The following is a 23,361-nucleotide window of genomic DNA, read 5'->3' on the forward strand; positions in this document are numbered from 1 at the left end:
TTGGTAGAAAGGGTTTTTTTAAATTTATTTGTTTGTTCATTTTTATGTTTGTTTATTTTGCCAATGTATCTTGGCTTCCACTCGAGCCAGTTAAAAATATGCTAGGAAAGGTAGAGATTTTCTATGAATAAAACAGTCAAGAAAATGACAACTATGAAGAACCAACTTAAAGCAATAAATCCACTGTGGTTGAGCAAAGATCTGCTGGAGGAGCTGAGAGGGGTTTCAGGAGGAAGAAGAGACTGTCAGAAAGGATTTCTGGAACTAAAGATCACATGTGCCAACTTCATTATTTCGAATGGCACTGGGGCTCTTTGATCCAGGAAGAGCTGTAGCCTCAACTTAGGTCAAACCCTGTGTAAACTATCAGTCACAAAGTGCTCAAGGTTTCTCAATAGTTCAGTGAAGCACAGTCCAAAAAGCTGCTCTGCTAAGTGACAAGAAGGGACTGTGTAGTTGGAAGTTTTACTTCTTTTCTAGAGAAATCAAGCTTTATTTAATGGATTCTGATTCAAGAAATATAACCTTTAGTGTCTAATAAGGTTGGATAAGGTAATGGTTTGCACTTCTTTTTTTTTTTTAAACCCTTACCTTTCATCTTGGAGCCACAATACTGTGTATTGGCTCCAAGGCAGAAGAGTGGTAAGGGCTAGGCAATGGGGGTCAAGTGACTTGCCCAGGGTAATGGTTTGCACTTCTTAAGGAAAATAATATTCACAGATATTAAAGCAAGGACTCCTCTATGCAACCTTGTTTTCTACACTAAAATTTATTCTTCCCAGAGGAAATTCAAGCCTATAGTATCCAAAATCTCTGGTATTTTGTTCCCAAACCACGTGCACCTCAAAAGTCAATCATACTACCACACAATTTGTGGGAATACTGAAAGTATTCCTCTTGGACTTTTTAAAGTGCATTCTTTTTGCTAGTCCTCCCCATGTCCAATTATTTTATATCTTTCAAGACTATCCTTATTTTCCATAATGGTGCTCTCTTTCCCTCCTCACTTTTATTTCTTCTTCCCTACAAGGGGTGAATATTCATCTACATCTACTTTTTCTCACCATAGCTCTACAGAACATATTTCAAACTCTTTTTAGGTCCTCTTCACCTAAGAAGAGCAAGTTTAACTTCAGCAAGAGGTTAAATACTATTGGAATCTCACACTGCATCTGATGTTCTGCTATTGGATTTAAGGTATTTATTAGTTTTGGTCACTCTAGACCACTTAGAATCCTGAGGTGATTAAGAGCATCTCTTTAAACTAAAAAAATAATCAGAAAAGGGTATGAGGTGGGAACGAATTGGACACAGGAGTGAAGAGTAAGAAAGGAGGTAGGAAGCAATTTGGGTAGAAAAATGAATATGATCAGGTTTTCCAGGTAGGTCCATTCAAAGATTTTCCAGGAAACCTGAAGGCAGCAGAGAGAATAAGGGGATGGGTTTTTGAGAATTGCAAATGAAATTATTTGGAGGGAGAAATGAAGTCAGACACCTCTTGAGTGTCTAGAATGGCAAACATTCTGGCGACGGCTAAAGGAAGTAGACAGTGCACATATTGTATTCTCTGCCCAAAGACACTAAATTAAATAATTTACTTGGGTTTGAAAAAAAAAAATTCTTGGACCGGTTTAGCATGCACTAATCTTGTACCTTTGAAAAAGGATATATAGTACACACTTGTTGAGAATCTTTCGATAGCTTGGTTGGCAGAGTGGAGGAATGTAGGGGTCACATTCCAAGAAAATCCTTAGGTTGCACATTCAACTCAGGCTCAAAGAAGTAGTGCTTATGTTTTGGGTCAATTGCTGCCAACAGGTACTACTAAATCAATTACTGCCAGGAAGTACTACTAAAGTCGAATGAAATGCACGCGTACTTGGACTGGACTTCTAAGCAAGAGTCAAAAGTTCAACTTCTTTCCAAAAAGTTGGAAAGGAACCTGAAACCAGGTATTCCCTTCCATGACCTTCTTATGGAGAAAAGTAATAGAATAGCACCAATCTCATCTTCATTCAACTAATACAATTTGGTAGAGCAGAATAGCATTAAACTGGATATAGCTTAGTTGGTTATCCTTCTTGATCAATGTGTAAAGGGTTGATTGGAGGAATGATCAGAGTCAGCATGCTGGTATCTTTGCTATACTGATCCCACTACACCACATTTGTTCATAGTATATGAATACATATCTTGTATGTTGAGGTCTAGCCAGTAAATTTTAAGAAGGGAATTGAAAGAATTGAGTGGGTCAGGAGAACCCCCAAGATAGTGAGAGCAGAGAAGGCTGTGTCTCAGCAAAATGGATTGAAGAATGTTGAGCCAGGAGGTCAACTCTAGGAGATAACTCTAGTCCTTCCCACACTTAGAGAAGATGACCTAAATTTCTGCTTCAATGAGATCTGCTAGCCTTTCCATTACACCTTAAAATCTTCCAGCCTCATTTGGGTCAGCCAAGTCTGGTCACATAACACTCTGCCTTCATTCTTATCTCTCTTCACTTTCCCTCCAGGCACAGGACTTGTGGTATCTCTACTAAAGTGAATTCTGTTCTCAGGCTTCATTTACAAGTCTTCATAAAAATTTCTGTCCTTCCTAAAATTCAGAATCTAAGCATCTCGGAGTCTCAAACTCTAAAATGTATTACTTACCAGGTGGGCTATCATAGGTCAAGCAGAAAAATGAGTTAAAGAAAGAGGAGCTTGTACAGGTAACAACTCCAAGATCTGCAGAGAGAAGTGGAACACTGAAAAGCAGATAATGGAGAAGGCTGGTGGTACATTCATATCAACAATGACTGATTCTTGAGAGAACACTACCAGTGGAGTAGTGGGGGCCAGAGAGAGTCTGCTGGATATTAAAAAAAGGGGGGGGGTAAGGGAAGAAATGGAGGCATCCATTGTGGAATTTTCCAAGATATTTATTTCACATTGAAGCAAAAAATGGGTGGCAACTAGACAGATGATGATACAAAGGTCAAGGGGTAGGGTATTTTTAAAATAGGTTTGGGCTGCTGGCAAGAATCCAGAGATGGCTGGCGACAGACAGGGACAGATAGATAGAGATTCAGGAAAGGAAAGGGAATGGAATTACACATTTAGGTAGAGTGATGACTTCCTTCATGAGGAGTCTCTAAATCACTTCTGTGGCTAAAGGGAAGGGGTAGAAAGTGGTTGTTTAATAACACCAAAAAAAATTTTGTGTGTGTGATGGCACGATGAGGATTCATACTATATCACTTCATTTTTTCAGGGAAGTAGAGTTAAGCCATGGCAGTCTGTGGACTTTATACCATGTTCTTCAAAACAGCATATCCTCCCTGAAGTGAACCCTAAGAAATGTTTCCAGAACTCATATCAGCAAAACTGAAAACAAAGTCAAGTCCTAGTACAGTTATTAAAAGCATAGACAACCAGTCAGCAGGGAAAGGAGTCAAGAAGGTCCAAAAAAACCCAAGAACAGAAGGCTTGATATTCCAAATGAAAGTCAGTGCTTATTTATTTTTCCGTTTATTGTATATATCCAGCCAGTGTGCAGTAGCAGGAAGTCTGATAGATGTTTCCAAACTGTGAAATCTACTTGATTTTGTTATTGTAAGCAAGGTAAGCACTGAGAGAAAATAGGAGGGCTCGTCCGGGATTTGAACCCGGGACCTCTCGCACCCAAAGCGAGAATCATACCCCTAGACCAACGAGCCACACGTAACAAGCTTAACTATCTTCCCCTAAGTAGTTTAGCAAAGGCGTATCCTATTTTGTTTTTTTGTGGGGGAACCCTTGTTTAGAGGAGTCACCAAATTTAACAAGAATTCCCTAAAACTGCTCTTTTCTCTTACATTTTCATTATTCTTCCTCCAACTTACACTCACTTTTCCATACCTCCTTCAACACAAATCCTTTCACCACCCCTTCCTCCCCAGAAAAGATACAAATCACATTCCACCTTCCTAGACCAGAGCATTTGGGGCACTTTTCGTCTCTTCTCTCCAACCTCCGTGCTCAAAAAAATAAAAAAAGTCTGTCCCGTAAACACTCGCAATAACAACTACCTCTTGCAGCCATCCTCAAGCCAAGGACAATGAACTTTACAAGCTTCTTCCCAACAACTTTCTACCTTAATCCCATTCATCATTTTTAAAAATGTAGAGATGTTTATTAAAAAAAATTTTTTTACAACGAAGAATACTACACTGTCATATTATAGGAAAAAGTGAAAAAGAAAGAAAGAAAAGATTAAGCATAAGAAAGAAAGAAAGAAAGAAAGAAAGAAAGAAAGAAAGAAAGAAAGAAAGAAAGAAAGAAAGAAAGAAAGAAAGAAAGAAAGAAAGAAAGAAAGAAAGAAGGAAGGAAGCAAGGAAGCAAGCAAGGAAGGAAGCAAGGAAGGAAGGAAGCAAGGAAGGAAGGAAGGAAGGAAGCAAGGAAGCAAGGAAGGAAGGAAGGAAGAAAAAGAAAGGAAGAAAAAGAAAGGAAGGAAGGAAGAAAACTGCTCAGAATAGCATACAGTAAGTATTGGAGTCTCCATGAAGTGTACCAATGGCAAAGTACCAACCTGATGCTGTAATATTCAGTAATGATTGGTAAAACTTATAAAACAAAATACAAAAATGCCCCCCCAAGACATTTAGAAGGTACACATTTATGAGCCAGTGCCTACTATACAATTATTTTAAGATAATTTCTTCCTACGAAAGGAAACAGATACCTTAATATTGCCTTGCCAAAAGACTGCTTAAAAGCCATGTCCATGGTTTATAAAACAATTTCCCACTGTTCTTTTTATATTGAACTCACCATCTTTAAGATTCTTATAATACAAGCTTACAGAGTTGATTTAATTCAGTTGCAGGAGTAAAATTCAAATATGTCTCTTTCTTATTAATTTCTGCCTCCTACTTTATGTAGTGCAGTTATTGCAATATGAAAACAACTTTCATCATGTCTTTCATCTTTATGTAAAATGGTTATAATGTTATCTTATAACTATATATGTGGCTTACATAATAGTTCATTATCCAAAGTGCTACAGATGTGTAATGTGATATTTTGATCTTTTCTATACCACGTGGTAATAAAAAAATAAAAGTGCTTTTCTAAATTTGACTAAAATATCTATGATAAGAAAATACTAAAGAAATATAAAAACATTCCATATGCCTCTTGAACCCTTGCCATCAATAGTATAATACTAAGCTCATGTTAACTAACTCTACTTTTTAAGGTTGGAGGAGAAATAAATTTTAGTACTTACATTTAAATGATGAGGATAAGCCACAAAGAACATGAGAGTAGCCTTACTTCAAAAAGAATTAGCATACTATCATTTAGGGGGGAAAGAATTGTATCTGAATTTTTGAGCATAGAGAATAGACATTTATCAAAGAGTAACTATATCAAATAATAAACATCAGTTCCCTATTCCAGGTTCTTTCTTCCATTAAGGCAAAAGGGGAACATCAGCTTGACCAATAAACTATCCATATTTCAGTTGGTAGGTAATTTTTCCTAGTCATTTAATTTCTACTATGAAGAGGATTTCATAATTCATATATTAAAATGTTGATTTTTTGAAGCTTATTCTTTAATACATTATTGTCATAATCTCGAGAGAAACATCTTAACCATTTATGGGTGCACTAAATTAAGGACTGGTGCTACAATTCAGTAACAGGGACGGCAACAATTAACTGTGTTACACAATAGACAGAATACTTCCTGCATCATCAGAGACTGTTTTTTAATCAGATCAACAAAGAAAACTGACTTCCCACTTTTCTGGGCAAATCAGTGTTAGGAGGCAGATCTATTCTGCCCTAATTATGACAATTGGAGGGTAGCATAACCTCCAAGAGAATACTAAGAGGCCAAAGAAAGAAAGAAAGGGCCCAGGCCAGCTCAGTTATGAATAAGTTTAAGTTTTATTAGGGTTAATTAGGTCCACTGGGGAAGCCTACTCACCAGAGGCCAGGCCAGATATTATATAGAGACAGAACAAAGAAGGCATGGTGCCAGGGGTGGTCCAGAGTCACATGCAAGTTTTCCATGGGATTGTTGGAACATCTTTGTTAACATTTACTCAAGGTAATTTGCATTCTTTGTGGAATCCCAGATCACATCTCACTCTGGCTCTGACCATACAATCAGAAACACATCATGTGGCCCGTTACCACAAAGAAGATTGAAATCCATTCAAGTAAACCAGAATTTCATCATGAAGTGCACAAAATCTAGAAGACAATCATGGAGTCCTGCATACCATTCATAATGCCCTGTTCCCACTCTGTTGCTTTTTCTTGTAGTAACTGTATCACAGTCAAATCAAAAGCCCAAACACCAATTCTAGCAGCAATGATCTCTGCAGACAGCACACTGACAGCGATTAAAAACATAGGCTTAGGACTGATCTCTGTGTATCCTTCCACGCATGGGCTGAGCCTCGGTTAGTAAATTGTGCCTTGCAGGTATGAAGGAAGTTTCAGGTACTTCTGTAGGTATTATTGGGGAGGGGGGAGGGTGGGCAGTTCTTTACCTTGAATTAATCTAGTAAAGACGTCTTCAAAGAGGAAAATTGTTAAATTCAAAGGATTTCCAGGCATGAAAACAGAGATCACACAGAGGGTAAAACAGTCTCTCTGGATTATTCCAGACATCAGACCTGCTGCAACCAGGCAACACCTTTGGTGTAATTTGGTGAAAATCGCCATTCCCATAACACCAGTGTTGGCTGAGGCTGTCATGAGAAGACTGAGCCCTGAGCCACTCAGATCCTGGGTGTAGGCATAGCCAGTAGTGAAACAGTAAAGGCCCAGGACAGTCATATGGAGAAAAGGAAGGGCCAAAGCAGCCAGAAGCATTAGTTAGCTATAGGGAAAGCGCCATCCTTCACAGAAAGTACGGGAAAGGCTCCACTATCTGGGTGGGAGACAACAGCCAGGCTCTTTCTTCTTCACTCTCAAAATAGTATCTCTAAGAATCTTTTTTCACCCATCAGATGGGATCCCTCCTGGGCTTCAGACTCTCTGTCTTTCTATAAATTCAGTTGCTTTCATTCTGTTTCCTCTACTTTTTGGAGAAGTTTTCAAAGTCGGAGCTAGGGGGTTTCTGACATTCTGTACAACCAAAGAAGTCTGAATCATTTCGAGAAAGTTAGCTAGGGATGTGGACAAAGCAAGGTGAAGAGCGGAAACGTAGGTCAGATATTGTGGAGGAGGTTGCCATGGGAAGGGGGTGGCTAGTTTTCCAAGTGGGTCTGATGCATGTAGTCATTTGATTGATTTTTAATTCAACTGTGAAATGTTACTCTTCTCTCTTCCCCCACCTCCACCCCCCTTTCTTTCTGGTTTTACCGGGCCGTGGATTTCCTTTGACAAGTACGAGTAAGAGAATAGAACCCGTGTGGTATATACTTGACGAAGCCAAGGCAAGCAAGGCCTGGGAAAGCAGGCAAGATTCTTAATAACAGACAAAAGGAGAACATAGCCAAGTCAAGCCTCGTGTTCCTGGAAGTGTGCTTCGCAAGACAGGGCTCACTGTGGGCTCCATAGCTCAGGGGTTAGAGCACTGGTCTTGTAAACCAGGGGTCGCGAGTTCAAATCTCGCTGGGGCCTCTCGCAGCTCCCGCACGCACACTCTTTTACGCTTCCACTCCCAGTTTCTACTATAGGAATTCCAAGTCTACCTGGAGCTCCCCCCTCTGTGAAAGCGATCCAAGCTCACTCTTTTACGCTTCCACTCCCAGTTTCTGCTATAGGAATTCCAAGTCTACCTGGAGCTTCCCCCCCTCTGTGAAAGCGATCCAAATCCCGCCTTCTCCAGCCCTCTTCCTTCCCGTGCCATCTCTGTGCTCACCATTTTCTATTTATCCTGATTACATCTTGTTTGGTAGAAGTTTGTTTGCATGCTCTCTCCCCCACTAGACTGTAAGCTCCTCAAGGCCTCTTTTGGTATCCGCAGTCTCACTCGGCACAATGCAGAGCAGAGGGGCGGGGGTGGGGCTGGGGGGAGCTTAATTAATGCTGTTGGATTGATCTAGAAGCTACCGACCTGCATTGAGGAAGAGAGGGAGTTTCCTCGCCCTTCGATTCCCCGTAGTAATGAAACCCCAGGTCCACTCCTGTCCTATCTTATCCCTCGCCTTTCCGCTATCGCTCACCCTATCCCCATCCTTCCCTAGTGCTATCCTTATTCCTATGCCTATCCATAATCACCACCATCAATACAGCACTTTTCCAATGGGAAAAGATCCAATGGCCAAAGGTCCGTCCCTTCAAAGACTTCTTCACTGGCCGGTGCTCTCCCAGGTGCTTAGCTTTCTCTGACTGGAAATTTAGGCCCAAGAAACCTGAGTGTGTGCAAAAGGAGCCAGGAGGGACGATACTGAATGTTAAGGGGCTGTAATATCCACAAGCCTAGAATCGCATTTCTGGTTTTACAAATGGTCCGGCTCCGGAGCGGTGTGTTCAGGCATCTATCCGTCGGTCCCATTCACTCCAGAGTTCTTTGGGTAGTTCATTCACCCAACATTGTTTAAGTCTCTATCGCACGCTAATATGTATGTGCCAGGCCTTGCGTTAGTCTCCGGGGACACAAAAGCAAAAATGAAACCGTGCTTTGCCCTCAAGGAGGTTAAACTCTTCCCTGCGCCTTGCAGCAAATCTTTGTGTTCTCGTAACGTCGGTTATCTATAGGTTGTGGCCACCTATAACCCTCCGAGATTTTGCGTGTGGTCAAGAGAATTGTGTTAAATGAAAAGAATGTTGTGGGAAGAAAAGAAAGGCGTTGGGGAGCGAGTGAATGAGCCCCGGTTTTGCAGTGAGTTCAAGTGCTTTCCAGGGAAGTTGAAGGCAGGGCAAAGAGTGCCGTCAGGAGTTGGAAGTTGGCGCTGAAGGAACTGGAAATGAATCGATAGTCGTAGGGGGAAATGAAGACAGAAACCTCGAGAACGGCGAAGGTGGCAAACCTTCGTTGTTTGGATCGTGCCTGGGAGCGGGTGGGAGACGTGCCTTCACGCCAAATGCCCCAAACGGCGTGATTTCCTTGGCTAGGAAGAAGGCCAGAAAAGATTTGGCACCCATTAGTGCCACTCCTTTAAAAGGAGACGTACGCCGAGCTCTCCTCGTGCACCCTTCGATAGCTCAGTTGGTAGAGCGGAGGACTGTAGAGGTGACTCTTCCTGGGTATCCTTAGGTCGCTGGTTCGACTCCGGCTCGAAGGAAGGTGCTCCTGTTTTTAGACACATTCATCTGCCAACTGGCCCGCCTCGCCGGAAGTGCTACTATTCTTCTCCAATGCCATACGCACACAGAGGGTGAGACAGAAGAGCGACCCTTGACCAAAGTTCAAGAATCCCACGCCTCTCCAACGAACGCTTTCCCGAGGAAACTCGCTGAAGCCCAGAAGTCCGAAAAACAGGGAGCATCCTCCTGCTGCACCTTCTGTCTACCGGGGTGGGGGGTGGGTGGAGAGGACAGGGAGAGGTGGAGGCGGGGGAATAGCCAAAAGAAAGCAACCACTTCGTCGCACTCGCGCAAAGGAGCACTAACTGACCTGTGGCGCATTGCTTTGCCTTGAACCCGAGACTGTTCTGCTCTGGGTTATCAAACGGCCGAGTAGTGAGTGTTTGTTATTAATCCCGTCGTAGAAGTCAATTTAGAGGAACTGCGAGACTGGGCTTCAACGTAAAAGCTGGACCTTTTGGTGCGACAAGGTCATTTCAGGAAGCCGGGAAAGCAAGCATTCTGGGGGATACTAATCTTTTTGTCCCAACCATCGGCATATGTGTGTGTCTGTAGTATGGTAGCAATGAGGACCAAGATCGTTTCCGTGAGCGTGGCTTCGTCCCTTCTTGAAGATGCTAGGAAGAATCCATCGTTCTATTGGGTCCACCCGTGAGCTCCAGGGGAGAACTCTTCTTCTGTATGTGCAAGTAATCTGCTTAAAAAATCCTTTCGAGCGAAGAAAGAATAGATGAAAGGGAGACCGAAAGGGAAGACACAAGGAAGGGTTGAAAGGAGGGGGGCGAGGAAGAATGAATTAGGGGAAGGGACGATTTGTATGGACGCACAGAAGGATAAGGGAAAAAACAAAAAGGTGCAGGATGGGGAATCGGCGTTTCGCGCACGTTTCAAGTAAACTATGTGAAACTTTTCCCTCCGTTCCCCTTCGATAGCTCAGCTGGTAGAGCGGAGGACTGTAGAGGTCAAATCTGTGGTCATCCTTAGGTCGCTGGTTCGATTCCGGCTCGAAGGAGGAGTGGTGCAATTTTGAGTTTCAACCCTGCACTAAATACACGTGTCAGAAGACCGCAAGAAGGCGACCTTTTTACAAGAACTGTTCACTCCTCTGCCCCACTTTCCATTCTTCTTATTGTTTCCAGATAGACAAAGCAGCAAGCAAGTCTTGGAGTAGTGTTGATTTACTTGTCAAGGTAATGCTCATTTTAAAGCAATACTCCTGTTCTACCACCACTCCATTTGCTGCTTTGATTACGGCAGTAAATCCACCTTTTTTTTTTTTTGAGGGAATGTCCCAAGTATTTGTCATTTATTCTGATGTACACTATTTTAACGAACAACTTGATGAATTCGTATGCTTGCAAATAGCTGCATACAGAAGCTGCAGATCACAACACAAAGATGGCAACGATTTCTGTTTCTTGAAAGAATCTGTTGAATGAAATAGCACTTGAGTTCAAAAAAGCAATCACAAACATACAGAGAACATGTGGCCATTCTGAATTTCATCTGGAAGTACAAAATGAATAGATCCCAAGTTCAATCTGAGTAATTGGAGAAATTGTTATTGATTCCTCTACATTGTAGCTTAAGCTTCTGGCACTTGGAGAAAGAGGAAGATTTGCTTGGTTTGGTTAAAAACAAAACAAAACCGCCCTGTGCTAACTTTTTCTATGAAGGGAAACAATTTTAATGAGAATGATCATGCAAATACTGGAATGCTCAAGCTTGTGAAAAGGTAATTTTTCTAACAAAGTACTTTTTCATACAAGTCTATACCAAAGATGTACTAGATATTAGAGGTCATATCATCCAATCCCTTAATTTTAAATGTACAAATGCAAGCCCAGATGGGTTAAACTACGCATTTCAGTGCACACAGAGTTAAGCAAGAGCATGACAGATCCAGATAGATAAATATGACTTGCTTTATAGGTGTTGAAATATGGCTTAGTGGAAGTGTGTACTTCCAGAAGATGAAAATGTCTTGAGCAAGTTACTTAATTACCCTAGGCCTCGGTTTCCTCATTTGTAAAGTGAAGAGGGCTAGACTAGATGGCCTTTGAGATCCCTACCAGCTCTCAATTTAGAGGTTAATCGTCGACTAGAGTGAATAAGTGTAGACTGGAGTTCCGTGGACCAGCCTGGCTGACTCCGGAGCCCTTTGGTCTTGTCGCCCTCGAGCTTCAGGTCGTTTTAAGCCTCCAGTAGTTTACCCATGGTCCGTAAATCCACACATTGGCTTAAGGTGACACATTGAAATCATCCCGGGCGGAATAGTCATATCTAATAAAATAAATCGGGATTTAAGCAGGATGAATACGGTAGGCAAAGGGAGACGAAAAGAGTAGAGAGAGAGAAGAGAGAGTGATTCACTGTTTGAAGTAACAATAGTAAAAGTGGGCAAGGTTTCGATCGATGTTGGGCTTGTCTGTTTTCCGTTAAACTCTTTACTGACAGACGGTGTTTGGAAGGGTCGTAAGAATTATTTAATAATCTTTGTTGATGAGCAGAATTGAGGTAGAGGTAGCTAGGAAGAAGAGTGTAAGGTTAGTTGTCCTTGTTGGGGCTAAGAGTGGGTTCAGATGGTAGTTACTCTTGTCCCTTTGGAGCAGCTGGAGATGCCATATTTGCTAAGCGCATCTTTCACTGTGTATGGGAGGAGAGGTTGGAGAGAGAATGTGTATAGACTCCATATCCCATATCTATGTCTGTGCTGCAGGAAGTTGGAGTATGTGTTTAGGTCTTTTTTTTTTTAGAATTTGGTGAAAGGTGTGTGGTGTGAAAGGTGTGTGGTGTGCACTGAAGGAGGTGTAGAAAGGTGAGTTGAGTTGGAGGGAAAGAATAATAGGAAGGGAAGAGAAAAGAAGAGTTTAGATGAATCCTTACACTGTAGGAAGATTTAGAAAAGAAAAAAAGCCTTCCAAAGTTAAGCTATCCATATTCTAAAATACTTCAGCGGAAAGAAGGTGGTTACCCTCCTGGCTCGTTGGTCTAGGGGTATGATTCTCGCTTTGGGTGCGAGAGGTCCCGGGTTCAAATCCCGGACGAGCCCAGTTGTTTTGGAGGATACAGAGGACAGAAAATTTCTTCAGTTCACATATATAGGCTATTCACGTGCATTCTCCAACCGTTACCTATCCCAGTTGTTGAGGAAGAATTTTGGAGGATACGGTGGTAGAAGAGGATTTATGAAAGTTTTATATTCTGGGCCATCTCTTTCTCCAACTGTTCAATTTCAAGCTTTGGAAACATGGAATGCTAAATTCTCTGCCTTGCTAAAACCACTAAATAAAATTAATAAACAGTACCTTTCCATTATTCCAACCTTTCTTGCCTTCCAATGGTGTCCATTAGTGTTCCCATCTGGGCTCCATTCAAATAAGAGGCTGAAATGTTGAGTCTGCAGCAGCCTAAGACAGTGCTCAATTCTTCTCAGAACATGCCTAGACTAACCCCTCTATAAGTCACCAAAAGAAAATAGATTTACAGAGAAACAAGGAGGGGATGGATCCCTGTGCAGCAGACATGAGAAGAACCAAAAAATGAGTTAAAGGAATGAATGAATGAATGAATGAATGAATGAATGAAAAGAGAGCAAATTAAATAATTTTACAGAGAGGCCTACTTAGATACTCTGTTTGCTACTAAAAGTTTCCTTTCTCAGTCTTTCCCTACCCTCTTGGTTCCTCTTTCTATTGTCTATGGCTTTTTCCTTCTTCATACTGTATAAGTGACAAGTTCCTTTTGTTTCAACTTTGATAACAACTGTTGTGATTGTGAAGATTCTTGAGGGCTTCCTTTAGATATCCTATGCTGCTCTGAATGGCAAGGAATGTTGAGAGATTGCCTGGGACTGGGAAGTCTGTGGCCTCACATTTAGAGCACATGGCCCAGTTATCTTCTTCTGAAAGAAGAGGACTATTGACATGATTTCACATCAAGTTTCTCTTCAGGGTTTTTTCCCAACCCCCAACCTTAAACGAGCATTATTTTTACCTATCCTTCAGCTACAAAAATGGTACCTTACTGGGGCAGTCATCTCTCTACCTGAGCTTTTTATTCCCTCCTGTTGCATCCAATGCTTCTGAGCCTTCCTTCCCTCTTCTTTCACTGTCTCTCTTTCTTTCCAGGTCCCTAACTATTTAAAGATTCAAGAAAATGTCCACATCTTAATCATTCATCTAGACTTCACCTGAAAACTGTTTGGTTTCTCCTTGATGGAAAAAGTGTATTTAGTTAATAAAAATTACTTTTTTTTCTCTAATCTTCAGTACTACAGTTTTTTTTTATGTTATCTTTCCATGACAACAGTTTTCTTTCAGAGAAAAGGTTAACAAATACCCCAAATCATTGACCATAAGAGAATAGACACAAAATGGATTTGTGGTTGTATTTGAATAGAATGCCAAAAAACTCTCAGACCCAGGAACACTTCCTATAATCAATGCAGGTATCAACCATCAATTTTTTAAAATAACCCAAATAAAAAATAATAAGAAAATGGATAGTGAATGGGCTACTGATTTCAATGGAATAAGGAACTTCTGGATAAATAAATAATCTCCACTTCACTAATACCCCTTCCCGGAGGCCAGGGAGGGGAAGGAGAAGTCTTCCTGTTACTGGGGTAGACATCCCCCTAAGTCACCAACAGTTTTGATGCCTGTCAGTAAGCCTCAACCTGGGTGAGCTTGATTGCAGAGAAAATTTATGGCCTTTTGACTATGCTACAGGTTCTTAGAGTCATAGATGACAGCTGGCTGGCAGGTGAGGAGGAAATCAGCCCTGAAAAAGACTTAGCAAGTCCTCACAGGGTGGTATTAGTCCTCCCTGAATACAGAGGTAAGAAAAGAGGAAGCGATCACAGATGTGTCACAAAGAAGGATCACCTTTAGGGGATGAGTAATGTTTAGGACCTTTGGGAGCTTGTTCATGTATTCAATAATTTGTTTGACTATCACTTATCCAATGTCCTGGAAGGTACCTTTGGGTGGAGTAACAGAAAATTATTTGGTTGTGGTTTTTACTAAATGAAAGGATTACTACAATCTAGAATCACTTTAGGTAATCCATCATCCTGAATTCTACAGTCCTTTAGATTTACTAGTTGTATTGTGGAGACGACAGAAAAAATGGTATTCTGTTGTTTTTAAGCAAAGTTCAGAGCCTGTTTTAAACATTTTTCTGTGCTTCCAAGGCAGGAAACATTACCTAGACAATGATAGAACTTAGCACAACTGTTCAGCTGATGCAGCACTAGCTAGATAGAACCTTCCATTCTTTTCTTTTTAAAATTTTAAATCCTTACCTTCTGTCTTAGAATGGATACTAAGTAACGGGTCCAAGGCATGTGAGTGGTAAGGCTAGGCAATTGGGGTTAAGTGACTTGCCCAGGGTCACACAGTTAGAAAGTGTTTGAGGCCAGATTTGTAGAATCTTCTATTCTTGAGAGAACTTCAGTTTTCCCCCTTTAATCAATACGTTTATTTACTTTTAACATTCATTTAGAAAAAAATTCTCTCCATTCTGCCTGAATTCCCATTTCCCATTGAGAAGACAAACAATAATAAATGAGATTTATCATGTTTCAGTTGAGTCACTCAGTAGCAATTCATTCAGATCCACCACTTCAATCTTCCCGACTATGGTTTCGTTTCCATGTGTTCAAGTTCCCTGAAAAACATTTGTCCACTCAGCAAAACTTTGGTATTGGTTTGCTCCAATCTTCCTCAAGAACAGCTATGCTTTTCCTCCATCTTTAAAGACAGTGAGACTTTGAAAGTGAGAGGACGGAGAAGGAGCTACTAGGGGATTAAATTTATAATCAAGTGCCTGAGCAGGGGTCCTGGGTTCAAAGTTGAGTTCAGATACTTCCTAGCTGTGTGACCCTGGGCAAGTAACTTAATCCCCAGAGTAGTGATTTTAAGACGGAAGATAAGGGTTTAAAAAAGAAAATAACCAAGTTGCCTAGCTGCGTAGTATGAGCATTTTTCTCTTACAATTGTCAGATATATGTGATGAGAGTCTTAGATGGACTGACAAAGGTCACTGCCCTCTCAGCTTCGTTCTGTAAAGAGGTCGCCTTCTAGCGGTCTTCTGACACGTGTATTTAGTGCAGGGTTGAAACTCAAAATTGCACCACTCCTCCTTCGAGCCGGAATCGAACCAGCGACCTAAGGATGACCACAGATTTGACCTCTACAGTCCTCCGCTCTACCAGCTGAGCTATCGAAGGGGAACGGAGGGAAAAGTTTCACATAGTTTACTTGAAACGTGCGCGAAACGCCGATTCCCCATCCTGCACCTTTTTGTTTTTTCCCTTATCCTTCTGTGCGTCCATACAAATCGTCCCTTCCCCTAATTCATTCTTCCTCGCCCCCCTCCTTTCAACCCTTCCTTGTGTCTTCCCTTTCGGTCTCCCTTTCATCTATTCTTTCTTCGCTCGAAAGGATTTTTTAAGCAGATTACTTGCACATACAGAAGAAGAGTTCTCCCCTGGAGCTCACGGGTGGACCCAATAGAACGATGGATTCTTCCTAGCATCTTCAAGAAGGGACGAAGCCACGCTCACGGAAACGATCTTGGTCCTCATTGCTACCATACTACAGACACACACATATGCCGATGGTTGGGACAAAAAGATTAGTATCCCCCAGAATGCTTGCTTTCCCGGCTTCCTGAAATGACCTTGTCGCACCAAAAGGTCCAGCTTTTACGTTGAAGCCCAGTCTCGCAGTTCCTCTAAATTGACTTCTACGACGGGATTAATAACAAACACTCACTACTCGGCCGTTTGATAACCCAGAGCAGAACAGTCTCGGGTTCAAGGCAAAGCAATGCGCCACAGGTCAGTTAGTGCTCCTTTGCGCGAGTGCGACGAAGTGGTTGCTTTCTTTTGGCTATTCCCCCGCCTCCACCTCTCCCTGTCCTCTCCACCCACCCCCCACCCCGGTAGACAGAAGGTGCAGCAGGAGGATGCTCCCTGTTTTTCGGACTTCTGGGCTTCAGCGAGTTTCCTCGGGAAAGCGTTCGTTGGAGAGGCGTGGGATTCTTGAACTTTGGTCAAGGGTCGCTCTTCTGTCTCACCCTCTGTGTGCGTATGGCATTGGAGAAGAATAGTAGCACTTCCGGCGAGGCGGGCCAGTTGGCAGATGAATGTGTCTAAAAACAGGAGCACCTTCCTTCGAGCCGGAGTCGAACCAGCGACCTAAGGATACCCAGGAAGAGTCACCTCTACAGTCCTCCGCTCTACCAACTGAGCTATCGAAGGGTGCACGAGGAGAGCTCGGCGTACGTCTCCTTTTAAAGGAGTGGCACTAATGGGTGCCAAATCTTTTCTGGCCTTCTTCCTAGCCAAGGAAATCACGCCGTTTGGGGCATTTGGCGTGAAGGCACGTCTCCCACCCGCTCCCAGGCACGATCCAAACAACGAAGGTTTGCCACCTTCGCCGTTCTCGAGGTTTCTGTCTTCATTTCCCCCTACGACTATCGATTCATTTCCAGTTCCTTCAGCGCCAACTTCCAACTCCTGACGGCACTCTTTGCCCTGCCTTCAACTTCCCTGGAAAGCACTTGAACTCACTGCAAAACCGGGGCTCATTCACTCGCTCCCCAACGCCTTTCTTTTCTTCCCACAACATTCTTTTCATTTAACACAATTCTCTTGACCACACGCAAAATCTCGGAGGGTTATAGGTGGCCACAACCTATAGATAACCGACGTTACGAGAACACAAAGATTTGCTGCAAGGCGCAGGGAAGAGTTTAACCTCCTTGAGGGCAAAGCACGGTTTCATTTTTGCTTTTGTGTCCCCGGAGACTAACGCAAGGCCTGGCACATACATATTAGCGTGCGATAGAGACTTAAACAATGTTGGGTGAATGAACTACCCAAAGAACTCTGGAGTGAATGGGACCGACGGATAGATGCCTGAACACACCGCTCCGGAGCCGGACCATTTGTAAAACCAGAAATGCGATTCTAGGCTTGTGGATATTACAGCCCCTTAACATTCAGTATCGTCCCTCCTGGCTCCTTTTGCACACACTCAGGTTTCTTGGGCCTAAATTTCCAGTCAGAGAAAGCTAAGCACCTGGGAGAGCACCGGCCAGTGAAGAAGTCTTTGAAGGGACGGACCTTTGGCCATTGGATCTTTTCCCATTGGAAAAGTGCTGTATTGATGGTGGTGATTATGGATAGGCATAGGAATAAGGATAGCACTAGGGAAGGATGGGGATAGGGTGAGCGATAGCGGAAAGGCGAGGGATAAGATAGGACAGGAGTGGACCTGGGGTTTCATTACTACGGGGAATCGAAGGGCGAGGAAACTCCCTCTCTTCCTCAATGCAGGTCGGTAGCTTCTAGATCAATCCAACAGCATTAATTAAGCTCCCCCCAGCCCCACCCCCGCCCCTCTGCTCTGCATTGTGCCGAGTGAGACTGCGGATACCAAAAGAGGCCTTGAGGAGCTTACAGTCTAGTGGGGGAGAGAGCATGCAAACAAACTTCTACCAAACAAGATGTAATCAGGATAAATAGAAAATGGTGAGCACAGAGATGGCACGGGAAGGAAGAGGACTGGAGAAGGCGGGATTTGGATCGCTTTCACAGAGGGGGGAAGCTCCAGGTAGACTTGGAATTCCTATAGTAGAAACTGGGAGTGGAAGCGTAAAAGAGTGTGCGTGCGGGAGCTGCGAGAGGCCCCAGCGAGATTTGAACTCGCGACCCCTGGTTTACAAGACCAGTGCTCTAACCCCTGAGCTATGGAGCCCACGTTAATCCTTGTCTTGCGAGGCACACTTCCAGGGACACGAGGCTTGACTTGGCTATGTTCTCCTTTTGTCTGTTATTAAGAATCTTGCCTGCTTTCCCAGGCCTTGCTTGCCTTGGCTTCGTCAAGTATATACCACACGGACTCTATTCTCTTACTTGTACTTGTCAAAGGAAATCCACGGCCCGGTAAAACCAGAAAGAAAGGGGGGTGGAGGTGGGGGAAGAGAGAAGAGTAACATTTCACAGTTGAATTAAAAATCAATCAAATGACTACATGCATCAGACCCACTTGGAAAACTAGCCACCCCCTTCCCATTTAGTGCACCCATAAATGGTTAAGATGTTTCTCTCGAGATTATGACAGTTATTCCTTAAGGTGTAGGATTTTAAAAAGCACCCTAAAATGTTTAAAACTGAATGAAGGAAACCTCTTTTTCTGTAGGGATTAAGCAACTAGGATAAACACTCTAATTTGGGGTTGAGGTACAGGTATTTGGAAGAATCCTGTAACTTTGGATGTCTTTGGGTGGGTGGATGGGGACTTTCCCCTCCGGTGGTGATGGCTCTTGTCCTTTAGTAGTAGTTGGATAGGCCAGATTTTCTAAGTGTCTGTTTCCAGGATAGATACTGGGAGGAACGTAGATGTGTGGGAGAGAGGAAGTAAAGTGTCCAGGGCCCTTATATCTGTCCTGCAGGAGATTGAAATGTGTGCTTTTGCTCTTTCCAGAGTGAGATCGATGGTGAAAGGTGTAAGGTGGACCATGAAGAAAGTGTGGGAAAGCGAGTGAAAAGTGGAAGGAAGAATAACCGAAGGGGAGAAGAGAACAGTCTTGGGGAGATTTCTGAAAAACTAACATTTCTCATAAGTAACCGCAGAATGTCTATGTGTGTCCTAAAAAACATATAACGGAAGAGCAAGCATATGTACTCGTGGCTCGTTGGTCTAGGGGTATGATTCTCGCTTAGGGTGCGAGAGGTCCCGGGTTCAAATCCCGGACGAGCCCAGTTTCCTTTTGTAAGACTAGATTTATCTGAGTCCAGAGGAGAAGAACGAGAATTAAAGAGTTAAGTATGTTTACAAACTTTTGTGTTACTACTCTCTCCTTCTATTCTTCATATTCTGACATTTTTATATTGAATTGACTTTACCACCAATAAGGGTAGATTCTTTGTAAAACAGCCGGAAATAGTCCCGTTATGGTAACCCTTCCTGCCTAGCCAAGATGTCAAGCGAAAAGGTCTGGATTCTTCCTCGACGTGGCAAAAGGCTGGAACTCTGAGTCGGACCCAATTTACTTACAGCGCGGCCACTCACTCTACAGATCACCTAGTGAAAACAAGTGCAGAAAGACCAGAAGAACGTTGACACCTGAAAAATTAATAGATAAGTGAACACACTTCTCGTTGTTCAGTTAATTTGTCTTCGACCGTTTCTGATCCCGTTTTGAGTAAGCAAGTTTGCTGTTTTCTTCTTGAGTTCATTTCACAGAGGAAACCGAAGCAAATGCATTTAGGTGACTTCCCAGGATCACATAACTAGTAATTGCGTCGGACCAGATTTGATTTGAGGAACTTGAGTCTTTCTTTCTTGAGCCAAGGCCTGGCGCTTTGATCTCTAGTTCTTTTGAGCTGGCTGCCCAAAAGAATTGGGCTCGTCCGGGATTTGAACCCGGGACCTCTCGCACCCAAAGCGAGAATCATACCCCTAGACCAACGAGCCTACCACACTTGAAAGCCTGAACAGATTTGTTAATTAACAAACGAATTTCATTTGCCCTTTCAAACTTTCATTTTTCTGTGTAAATGGTAATTAAGCACTCCATCACCTTGGCCAATGGTATTGGGAAAAACGCCTCGGCAGTAATGTGATTTCAATTCTCAGAACTTAAGGAACTACCTCTTAGAGCTCTCAACGGAGGTACAAAGCTTCTATGGTCTTCTTCCTATTTTGTCTTGCTTAGGGTCAGTTGGGAAGGAGAGAGGACGGAGAAGAGCAGATGCATGTTTCCTCATTGTTCTGAACTCTGTAGCTTAGCCGTTCGAGCCCAGCTGTTAAGACAGTTTATGAGAGTCGCTAGGAAAGAGCTGAACGACAGAGAAGCGACGTTAAGTGGTTTGTGAAAGTCTACGTCTCTGCTACCGCCCCTCCTTTTATCTCTCACATCCTGACAAGTTCAATACTGAATTCCTGTTATTAACTTCATTACCATTAGCAGCGCTTGGAGTAAGTCTTCCTTGGAAGACATCCCCAGTTAGGGAAACTTACAGCAGGTTGAAATGGGCAGCGTTGAATGTGGAAAGATGAAGATCCTTAGGAAAATTCCCTTAACCAGCCTGGGCCTCAGTTCCCTCATATATAAAGGGATGGGTGGGCTGGCTTATATGGTCTGTGAAGCTGCCTGTCTGTCAGCTCTCCGTCTAGATTTCTGATTCTGTGAACCTATGCCAGCGTGGGCAAGGGTAGACAGGCGTCTTACAGGCTAGCCAGGCCAACTTAGGGTCTCTCTCTTCCTGCAGTCCCTGAGCGCAAAACCAAAACCCTTCTTCTTCTTCTCTCTCTCTCTCCAAAGGTGATTAAATCTGAGGGCAGAGTACAGCAGGTCTGCTAGGTCTCCGTTTCTTCAATCATACACCAATACACATAGCAACACATTAATGCCTTGAAAAAGTCTACAGGAGATGGATCCATATCATTCCTAACCTTTAATTCAGGAATAAATACCTTGAAGTCTACCTTCACCATTCAACTGAGTGTTCTCTCAAAAGGTCAGTCACAGTTGACCTCCTATTTGATATGGCCAGTAATCTCTTTTTTAGTGTTTGTCCTCTTTGATCACTCTGCAACTCTTTAAACTTTCCCCATACACCTATTTAGCAAATAATCCTTTTTATTTTTTATTTATATGGCTTAAGATAGCTCAACGGTGAAAGAAGTAGATTGTAAAAGCTGAGTCTATGGGGAGCTTGTTCAGTCAGGCTAGAAGGAAGCACAGACACATCTTTTAAAGAGTTGAGAATAAAGACCAACAATGCAAGTCATCTCAGGTGAGATGCAACTTCTCCTGTGACTGGAAGGAATAAATAAGAATGAAATAGAGATATGACTTGACCTTTCTGACCAAATGAAGCTAGAAAGTACTGAGGAGTGAAGCAGATGCAATAAGGTCTCAATGAAGCAGGATCTGGACAGTCTTCCATAAGTGAGAGGAAGACTGGGGTTATTCCCTACTACCTTTCCCAGGCTCAATATACTTGAACCCATCTTCTTGTGGTATGATGTTTGTTCTCCTTACCATCCTGGGAGCCTTCCTCTGGACCTACTCCATCTCTTCAAAGATCTTTCCTAAAAATTAGTGGCCAGAAATTAACACAATAACAAATATCGTGAGCAAAGGTGGTTAAATCTGAGGGCAGAGTACAGCAGGACTGCCAGGTCTCCTATTCTTCAATTACATATCTATGCAACTGTTTATGGTTTCTCTGGATTCATCATATTCCTCATTCTTATAGCATAGTAATATTCTATTACATTTCTATACCACAATTTGTTGTCATTCCCCTGCTGATGGGCATCTCCTTTGTCCCAATTCTTAACTATCACAATAAGTACTGCAATAAGTATTCTGAAGTATATGGGGATCCCTCCTCCCTAGTGATGGTTTCTTTGGGGGTAAATGCCCAGGAATAGATTCTCTCATTTAAAAAGTATGGATATTTTAGTTCCCTTATTTGCATAATTCCAAATTGCTTTCCAAAATTATTGTATCAGTTTGCAGCTCCACCAAAAATGTATTGGTGCATTTATTATTCTATAACCTTTCCAATGTTAACTGTTGCCATTTTTGTTTGTTATTTTTGCCAATTTGCAGGGTGTAAGGTAAAAGTTTGGGGTTGTTTTGATTTGCATTTCTCTAATTATGGCTACCATTGTCTCCATTTTATTGACAAGGAAATTGAGCCTCAGAACAGTTAAATGACTCACCCAGATTCATACAAAATAGTAAGAATCAGAGGCATCAAAAGGTATTCCAAGTCATATGTTTATGACACTGTTGTGTTCATGTGGGGGAAGCATGTTGGTAAGTGATTGGATCTGAGGGCCATTGAAGCCCCAGAGAGTAAGAGTTAGCCTGCTAGGGAGACTAGCAGCCAGGGTGAGAGAGTGAGATAAGAAGGAAGGAAGATGGGAAAAATTTGTGCCAGCATTCCTGAGAAGAACCAAGCAGAAGAATTGTGGCACCATGACTGGGGGCTATGGTCTTTGTTTATTGTGACAAAGGGAAAGACTTTTATAGAGGGTAAAATATTAAACATTACAACATTCTTGGGGGGGTGTTACTTTCCCACAGGATGACGTTTATGAAAATTACTTCACATATGAATGTTACTAGGGTTGCTATTACAGATGAAAGCAAATTGAGAAACTGATTGCTAATCTGTTCTTGGGGAAAGGCAGGCCTAGTACTTTCAGTCATGATGTTACAAGGACTTCTTTGCTCTTCAGAGTGAGGGGGGACTCAGGGTTTAATGATAACCTTTGGCAGAGATCAGCAGTACTTTTGTATGAGAGATTGGGTCCTAGCAGCAATCTCAGGCAAGCATGACTAGTTTTCTCAGTGGGTTTCATGTGATACTAGTCTAGCAGTCTTGACACTACTCAATTAAGTTTCCAATTTGATGAGCAAGTGAATGGATTCAGGAATCTACTCTTTAATCTTCCTTCTAAAAAGTCCTGGGATTCCTCCAAACATTAGTTGTTAGTTACTGTGTTTGGAGGAAGTGAAGAGAAGCTTCTTTCTCTCTGTCTCTCACCAGCTCAAACACTCCCTTTTCTTTGGTGACATTGTAAATACAAGTGTTTGTGACAGAGACTTTTCAGTGGGAGAAGCACTTGGGAAAACAAGTAGCAATTAACTGGTGAGAACTCCCATTTTATCCTTAGACTATTACCTGGGTGTTAGCTGCTGGTGCTGTTTTTCTGCCTTATAAATAGTCTTTCCTAACACTGAAAAAGTTGTCCTGTGTCCTCCCCCTGCCTGCTTTCCTGCCTCTCTAACCACTGAGTAATCCCTAAAATAACATTCATGAGAACACGTGAAGATTTGAATTCATAACCCCTAGTTTACATGACCAATGAACTCAATTGTAACAGTTAAAATTTAGGGGAGATGGGGAGACTGAGGCATCTGAGGCAGGTAGAAATTAGTTTCTCTCTGCAAGGAGTATTATATTTTTTAGAGGTTTATTAAAGTTAAGGATTAAAAGAAAATACAGGATAAGAAAAAACACGTGTCTAGGCCAGAGGCCTAGACCTCACCTACATTATGGAAAGAGCCGTGTCTGCTCCAAAACGGAA

At 42.4% G+C, this 23,361-nt stretch overlaps 1 long non-coding RNA gene and 10 other non-coding genes across 11 annotated transcripts; 6 read left to right on the forward strand and 5 right to left on the reverse strand.

Annotated features, from left to right (window-relative positions):
* Window positions 1-3,625: 3,625 nt before the first annotated feature.
* Window positions 3,626-3,697, reverse strand: TRNAP-UGG (transfer RNA proline (anticodon UGG)). The gene has a single exon. It is a non-coding gene; the product is annotated as a tRNA-Pro (tRNA).
* A 3,833-nt stretch (window positions 3,698-7,530) lies between these two features.
* TRNAT-UGU (transfer RNA threonine (anticodon UGU)) lies at window positions 7,531-7,603 on the forward strand. Its single transcript has one exon. It is a non-coding gene; the product is annotated as a tRNA-Thr (tRNA).
* A 1,516-nt stretch (window positions 7,604-9,119) lies between these two features.
* Window positions 9,120-9,210, forward strand: TRNAY-GUA (transfer RNA tyrosine (anticodon GUA)). Its single transcript is given in 2 exon segments — window positions 9,120-9,156; window positions 9,175-9,210. It is a non-coding gene; the product is annotated as a tRNA-Tyr (tRNA).
* Window positions 9,211-9,477: 267 nt separating this feature from the next.
* LOC130456251 (uncharacterized) lies at window positions 9,478-13,496 on the forward strand. Its single transcript, XR_008914832.1, has 2 exons — window positions 9,478-10,967; window positions 13,363-13,496. It is a non-coding gene; the product is annotated as an uncharacterized LOC130456251 (long non-coding RNA).
* On the forward strand, window positions 10,155-10,244 carry TRNAY-GUA (transfer RNA tyrosine (anticodon GUA)). Its single transcript is given in 2 exon segments — window positions 10,155-10,191; window positions 10,209-10,244. It is a non-coding gene; the product is annotated as a tRNA-Tyr (tRNA).
* TRNAP-UGG (transfer RNA proline (anticodon UGG)) lies at window positions 12,213-12,284 on the forward strand. Its single transcript has one exon. It is a non-coding gene; the product is annotated as a tRNA-Pro (tRNA).
* Window positions 13,497-15,377: 1,881 nt separating the features above from the next.
* TRNAY-GUA (transfer RNA tyrosine (anticodon GUA)) lies at window positions 15,378-15,467 on the reverse strand. Its single transcript is given in 2 exon segments — window positions 15,378-15,413; window positions 15,431-15,467. It is a non-coding gene; the product is annotated as a tRNA-Tyr (tRNA).
* A 944-nt stretch (window positions 15,468-16,411) lies between these two features.
* Window positions 16,412-16,502, reverse strand: TRNAY-GUA (transfer RNA tyrosine (anticodon GUA)). Its single transcript is given in 2 exon segments — window positions 16,412-16,447; window positions 16,466-16,502. It is a non-coding gene; the product is annotated as a tRNA-Tyr (tRNA).
* A 1,428-nt stretch (window positions 16,503-17,930) lies between these two features.
* Window positions 17,931-18,003, reverse strand: TRNAT-UGU (transfer RNA threonine (anticodon UGU)). Its single transcript has one exon. It is a non-coding gene; the product is annotated as a tRNA-Thr (tRNA).
* A 934-nt stretch (window positions 18,004-18,937) lies between these two features.
* TRNAP-AGG (transfer RNA proline (anticodon AGG)) lies at window positions 18,938-19,009 on the forward strand. Its single transcript has one exon. It is a non-coding gene; the product is annotated as a tRNA-Pro (tRNA).
* Window positions 19,010-19,653: 644 nt separating this feature from the next.
* TRNAP-UGG (transfer RNA proline (anticodon UGG)) lies at window positions 19,654-19,725 on the reverse strand. Its single transcript has one exon. It is a non-coding gene; the product is annotated as a tRNA-Pro (tRNA).
* Between the last annotated feature and the right edge of the window lie 3,636 nt (window positions 19,726-23,361).

Source organism: Monodelphis domestica, chromosome 1, assembly GCF_027887165.1.
Source record: "Monodelphis domestica isolate mMonDom1 chromosome 1, mMonDom1.pri, whole genome shotgun sequence".
In the NCBI taxonomy this organism is placed as follows: Eukaryota; Metazoa; Chordata; class Mammalia; order Didelphimorphia; family Didelphidae; genus Monodelphis; species Monodelphis domestica.